General features: G+C 42.9%; 1 protein-coding gene across 1 annotated transcript in view; it reads right to left on the bottom strand.

Annotated features, from left to right (window-relative positions):
• NAA25 (N-alpha-acetyltransferase 25, NatB auxiliary subunit) overlaps nucleotides 1-7,500 on the bottom strand; it is a 988,861-nt gene that overhangs the window by 544,375 nt on the left and 436,986 nt on the right. The gene's annotated exons all lie outside the window — the stretch shown is intronic.

Here is a 7,500-nt window from a genome sequence, read left to right as displayed (position 1 = left end):
TTTGAATTATCCAATACATTTATTGAAATTGACAGCACCAATAATGAAATATTCTCACAAGGAGGAGATGACTTGAATGATTTTTTTGATCAATCTCTTGATGGCGAATTTATCGAATGTTTGGAGACCATAGAGTTACAAGAATCATCATTGCAGACTTTTCATGAGGAAATTCCTGATGAGGACATGTTACTAGTTCTTTCAAATTATGAAAATTCAGAAGATGTTGCCTGAGGGTGGGTCGTCAGTAGCAGTCTGTTGTGCGAATAGTTCCAAGGCAGCAGAACGCGCTGAAATCTAGATGGCACGAAGGTGATGTCTAGTAAGTTGCCGCCTAGCAAATAACGGCGTGGGGCGCCGCGGGGTGAGTGAGTCCAGTAGGCACCACAGCTATTCTTACCGGCATTGCAGAATTACTGCTGGGGACAATGCCTGTGCTGTAGCAGGGTCACAGCAGAAACAAAAAGGATTCTGTTGAAGATGTTGGTTTTCAATTTGAAAACAGTTCTGGTGTCAACTGCTATGCTAATGTAGTGGTTAATGTTTTGTTTTCTCTAGAAAATGTAAAAGAGGGGGAGGCAGTCCAAAGTTCTGGTAAAAGGGCAAAGGAAAGGATCGGTGGTTTGAACTATCAGTCAAAAAGGGGAGGGGGTGCAACAATTTTTCCTACCGGGTCACAGTGTGCTTTCACCGGAACTGAGGTTTGCAGGATTCTAGTCATTCAAAGTGAGGCTGGCGCCAGCATGGGAGCGCCGACGTCCCGCGGATACAGTTTCGTCACTCCACGGGCGATCATGGCAGTCATTCCCCATCGGGGGTGTCTGCGGGGGTCGGAGACTCCCGCGGCTCCTCTAGAATCTTCAAGGTCGTGGAGGACTACGGTGGTGGAGTCAACCAGTGACCGGGCCATTTCTTTATGCTGGGCCCGCTCTTGCCAGGTCGATCGCCATTTTGAGAGTTCGGTAGCTACTGGCGATCGCGGGGTCAAATGAGCGGACGGGCTCCACCCTGCCGGGCGAGACGTTGCAGCATCGCCACAGTGGAAGAACCCTTTTCCGGGCGCCTGGAGCGCTGAGGGTGCAGGTGGGAAGCCTCCACAGGGGAGGCGGGAGAGGCCTGTTCGCACCGTCTCTCCCTCCCAGTGCACCCCACGGCGTCTCGCTTGAGATTTGTTATGGCCGGACCAGGCGATGAGGACGAGGGGGGGGGGGGGGGGGGGGGTCGGAGGCATGTGCAAGACATCCCCCCCAGTGTTGTCAAAGCCATTATTCAAGAAAGAAGAAGTGTCCCGTCCGTCTTCGGGCCGGGCTTCCGGTGGATGTCGGCCGGACGCCCCTTGCTCTGGCCCCATGAACGGGTTCCTTGGTTTATCGGCTGCAGCCGGATCCCATCGGCCCCGGCCGTTGGTGGCCGGACCGGTAGAGAATGTGGCGGGACTACCTGAAACTGTCAAGGGCCACCGCGGCCGGACTGGGAGAGAGAGGGGAGGGTCGAGGACACGGACATTCCCCCCCCTGCAACTCTCCAGCGTTGTCAATCCCCATGGCCGGGTCCCGCTGGCCTCGGCCTCTCCTCCGGCTACACCCTACGTGATGATCTCCGAGGCGTGGCAGCAGGACCCGCCTTATATGTGTTGCTTCCGGCTGGGCGTAGCCGAAAACCTGTTGCCCTTTGGAAGTTTCTAGAATGGGGCGGATGTCTGCTGACTTCCATCTTTCCCAGTTTGTCGTTATTTGGCCGTGGCAGGCGGTGGGACAGACACGTTTTGGGGCAGTGAGAGGCGATGTTTTCAGGTTTCTTATTACGGGCTTACTTCTAACGTTTCTTGTTTCTAGGACAATAATAGGTTTTATCATTACGTATTGTTATCGTTTCTTTGTTTGTTATTTAATAAAAAGTTCATCAGTGGCCTACTGATTTTCGTTTTCCTATTCATTTCTTTCCAGGTTGTTTCATGCTAAAGTTTCTGTTAACAGGATACAGTGATCACTTCGTTATTATTGCATATGTCCTTTTCACTAGGGGTGCTCTCTTGTTGGGCCAGATGACCTATCTCTAGTAAATGGTCCGGGTGAAACAGGTGCATCAATCAGTGGGGAGTAGATAGGCATGACAGATTACAACGGGGGAGAAAGGTCCGCATTACCTACCCTTTCACTACTTGCAAAGATTTTCCTACGTTTATTTGCAAACAGGGAATACCTCCAAAAAGAACTAATTCCCAAACAGTCAATGTTCGGACAATCAATCAATCAATGAGGAATGAAACAGGTACGACGTGTTAAAGGCTTGCGTTACCTACCCTTCACTATCTGCAAAGGGAGAGAGAATATTCCTATTCTTCCTCGTTTGCAGGCAGAGAAGATCCTTAAGAGAACCAACTTCGAACAATTCAATGCTCGATTCAAACAATCAACAAGGGGTACTGTTAACACAAATGAACGCCGCTTATGTACATACACATTGCTATTTTCAACAGGTTGTTCCTAATGTTTCTATTTTAGTGAGGTCAAAAAGAGATTCCATTAGTGGCCTACTGATTTTGCTCGATTCCTTTTGTTTTTTTACACGATTTTTCGCTATCTGCAAAGACTAAACAGAGTATTGCGACTCTGTGCTTGTTTGTAAATAGAGAATGAACCAAAGAGAACAATCAATCAAATGGAGAGAGAAGCAGGCACGACGGATTACAACGGGGGCAAAGGCCTGCGTTAACTACCCTTCACTATCTGCAAAGAGAGAGTACTCCTAATAGAAATGAGGGGTGGGGGGCAGCATTGAAAGCATCAGTGTGCATAAACACGAAAATGTTTTTACTTACCACGTACTTGACATTCGACAGCTTATGATATTTGCTATTAAAAAACCATTGAAATTCACTGAAAAAACCATAGGTTATAGACCATATATAGTTAGGAATTAGCATTTACAAAACCTTGAAAATTCACTGAAAAAACCATAGGTTATAGACCATATATAGTTAGGAATTCGCATTTACAAAACCTTGAAAATTCACTGAAAAAACCATAGGTTAGAGACCATATATAGTTAGCTGGACATAAAACCAATGAAATTCCATATATAGTTAGTTGCACTAACTATATATCGCGCACCCGCAATCCACTGCTGATGATGTCACATATTACATCATTCATGACATGGTCAGTGACATCACTGATGACATCTCATTTGACATCAATGACCACATCACTGATGATATCATTCATGTGACAATACAATGCATCTCCTCACATTTTAATATAACCTCTGTTTCACCCAGTGTTAAATACAGAGTATAATTTTTGAAAACATTGACACACCAATACTAGTTACTACATACGCACTCACTGATTGCTACGTCTACACACACCTTCACTCATTCACCCATACAATCATTCATACATACAATCTCTCATCTTTACAACACTATCATATGCACTCATACACCTATACAGACACTCACAGTCTGCCACTCATCCATGGAGTTACTCACACACCTAGTCAGTCCTGTAAAGAATCAATGACACTTCCATTTTCTTGTCTATACAGTTAAACATAGAGCACCTTACATTTTCAAACATATACCAACACATACTTACCTTCTTATACAATCATTGATACAAGTACACATTGATCTGCACAGAGTCACACACCTCCCAGCTAGCCACACACACACTCAGTCTCCCATACAAATACTTGGGCAATCAATCAATAACCCATATAGTTACTCATATAGCTACTGATCAACACATGCAGCAGTTTACAGAACAACAGACATAATGATGCACAAATTAAGACAGTTTAGTCACTAACCCATGCACTCAGTGAGACACTTTTAATCACTCACTCATACAGTCAGTCATGCACCTACTAAATCCTTCGTCCAGACACTTACACATCCACTCATTCTTCAATATGTAAGACATATTTAAACTTTACAGAAACAAAAAATCACTGGATGTTGTTATCAGTGATGTCATCAGTGATGTCATTTGAGATGTCATCAGTGATATCAGTGATGTCACTGACCATGTCATGAATGATGTAATATGTGACATCATCAGCAGTGGATTGCGGGTGTGCGATATATAGTTAGTGCAACTAACTATATATGGAATTTCATTGGTTTTATGTCAATAAAATGTCCAGCTAACTATATATGGTCTCTAACCTATGGTTTTTTCAGTGAATTTTCAAGGTTTTGTAAATGCTAATTCCTAACTATATATGGTCTATAACCTATGGTTTTTTCAGTGAATATATATATATATATATATATATATATATATGTATATATATATATATGTATATATATGTAACAACTTGGCCGAAATGCATCTTGCCGGAATTTAATTAAAGTGCTTCCATCAGTGTCTCCGGTGTGGCCTCTACTTCTTCTAATGTGGGAGGAGTTACAGTGACATTTTCGCGCGGTTTCCACTAACGCGCTACAGAGGCCCCGTTCTAAGTGGCATAAACAGTGGTTTAACTGGCTCCTGCTTCGGCGGCTTCTTTCAAGTGCAAGGTATTGCAACAGCCCGGTGCCCGCCTTTCTTTACATTTGGAATTCAGGGCTGCCGCAACGCGGATCGTGACTTCACGAATGTGGAAATCTGCATTGTCATTTCTACCCATGCCCGTCTGACAAGTGGTTTTGAGGGGCTGGAACGTTGGGGGACGGAAGGAAGCACTTAGTGATTTCAACCACTGGGCATTTAACTATTTGTCATGTCGCGAACCTGCCACAATTTCGTGAATCCACATGGACACACCACATTCAACACTTACCTGTGAACTGCATCCTGGGGTTTGTAGTGTTCACGAACTGCAAGCCGTGTTGAAACTCTACAAGGGGGAGTGGCGACCCATAACCAATGGGATGGTGGCAGGGTGATTTTAACGAGTGACTGTCTCCAGTTAACATTCGATGGCAACTGAGGAAGGCCACAACTTGGCCGAAATGCATCTTGCCGGAATTTAATTAAAGTGCTTCCATCAGTGTCTCCGGTGTGGCCTCTGCTTCTTCTAATGTGGGAGGAGTTACAGTGACATATATATATATATATATATATATATATATAAATATATATATATCACTGAACAGAACGATTTAAATTTAAATTTCACTGCCACCATGAGTCGCTCCATGGTTACATTCTTGGATGTGGAAATTTAGATTGACCAAAGGAAGTTAGAAACCAAATTACAACGTAAACCGACGGCCGGCAATGCCATCTTGCACGCCAGTAGTGCTCACCCCACCCACCTCGTGCAGAGCATTCCCTATGGCGAGCTTCTGCACATAAAAAGAATTTGTAGTAACAAAGACACTGCAAATAGCGCAGGGTGAGTGTATTGCTAGATTCAAGGAAAGAGGTTATGGCAACCAATGTCTCAAGAAGGCCCTCAATAAATGTAACTTGGTCGATAGGAACCAGCTCTTTGCGGACCACAAGGCCCCTAGTACCCAAAATGAAACCCCCGAGATGTTCAGATTCATTTTGGACTACAACAAGGAACACCTAGCAGTGAGAAAGATTGTTAAAAGGAATTGGCATTTTGTTAAACAAGATCCAATTATTGGTATGACTGTTCCCAAAAACCCAATGATAACCTACAGGAGCGGGGCGTCAATGAAAGATGCCCTCGTAGAAAATGACCCAGGTGGACCACAAGCCAAGGGCTCTTGGCTTGCACAAAGGAAGGGGTTTTATAAGTGCAAGGTGTGCAAAGCCTGTCATCATGGTGTGAATACAACCGAATTTTCAACACCATTTGGAGGGCCAAACAGGGAGATTACGAAATCACTTAACTGTAAAACTGACCATGTGGTCTATGTGTTGGGTTGCCCATGTGGACTGAGATACATAGGTAGTACCATCTTACCAGGACATAAGAGGGTACTCCAACACATTAAGAGTCATTAAAAACCATGATCAGGCATATCCGGTGGCCAGGCACTTCCATGAACGCCATGATGGCAATCCTAAAGACCTCAAATATTTCCTCATTGACTCTGTCCCAAAGAAAAAACGGGGGGTAACAGAGAGAGTAGTCTTAGATTGCTGGAGATGCACTACATCCTGAGCCTCGACAGTAAGCACCCAAAGGGCCTTGTTAGTTCTGAGGAACTCCATGCTAGCCTGTAAAATGTGGGGAGTTTCGAACTTTAATAACAGTCATAACACAAATAGCATAGGATTTAATAACAATAATTCTTTCCAACAAGTTGAATTGACACTTTTTTCAATTCAATTCAATTAAGCTCTATTCGATTTTAAGTTGCAAAATCATAAAAGCGTACATTCATTCATTTACATTAAAAAAGTTATAAATTTAAAATACAATGTTACACTTTGAAAACCCACATGCTATCGAGGAAATCTCTCTGCAGATTTCATTCTATATGTACTCTATCAAAATTAAAAAGGGATGGAACATGTAAATATACATCTTCAATTTAAAATATTTACAATTTCTTTATATATTTATATACAATCTTTAAAAGACTTTCCGCTTATAAAAAAATAAATGCGGCCTCGAGGAGATATTCCTTCTCTGGGGTTGTTGCAACTTTTGATGCTTAATAGAAACACTTTATGGCATAAATCAAATATAAGACTTTAAAATTTTAAATATAGAACAAAGAGTATAGAGAAATAGGGAGCAACGGTCTATTACATGGGAAAAAACGGTGAACCGCAGATAGATGAGTATATTATAGATTTTAGTTTCATTTAATCACTCTAAATTGGTTCTGTGACGGACGATACACTTCAAGAAGCTAGCAATTGTAATAACCAGCCTTTCTCCCTCCAGAAGCTGTAAGAAGAGAAATGCAGGGCGACATCTTCTAAAACCCATTAGTTTTAGCAGTGGTATAAGCCATTTCTTTCTGATGTCACTGTAAAACTTACAAAAGAGGATGGTGTGTATGGTAGACTGGGTGGAGATGTCGTCACAAGGACAGGGGGGAAGATCTTTTACCCAATTGTTTCTTATTGGAAAGACGACTAGTCGATGAAAAATATTCGGCCTAAACCTTACCAAAAGAAAACGTTCATAGGTGGTGGTATTGTAGGTTAGGTAGGGCTGAATGTCAAATGTAGTTTGGATAGCCAAACTGTGGGTAACCGATGGTTTCATAACCTCGTTCGTAAGACGCAGTTCTTCGAGGTGATTAAGACATTTTGTCTGGAAAACTTTCCTTGGTACCTCACGAACTAAAAATGGATCCGGATAGAATTTTTCCCATCCTATGTCCGATAAAAACCTTTTCACATATGACAGCCATATAGATTTGTGTGCGTTCTCAATGGCCATGCAGTCCGAAATTATCTGTGAAAAGGTTGTTTTTTCTGATGACCAGATTCGACGCCACAGTAAAAGTGGTTGGATTTTCGCTATGTCCGTCATATGGGAAAGTCCCAACTCCGTGTGACAGGGGAAAGTAGCCGTGCTCTTGGGTACTGAAAGAAGGTACCTCAAAAAGGTATTTTC

The sequence above is a fragment of the Lissotriton helveticus genome, chromosome 11 (genome assembly GCF_964261635.1).
Source record: "Lissotriton helveticus chromosome 11, aLisHel1.1, whole genome shotgun sequence".
In the NCBI taxonomy this organism is placed as follows: domain Eukaryota; kingdom Metazoa; phylum Chordata; class Amphibia; order Caudata; family Salamandridae; genus Lissotriton; species Lissotriton helveticus.
This window is presented reverse-complemented; position numbering and strand designations above follow the sequence as displayed.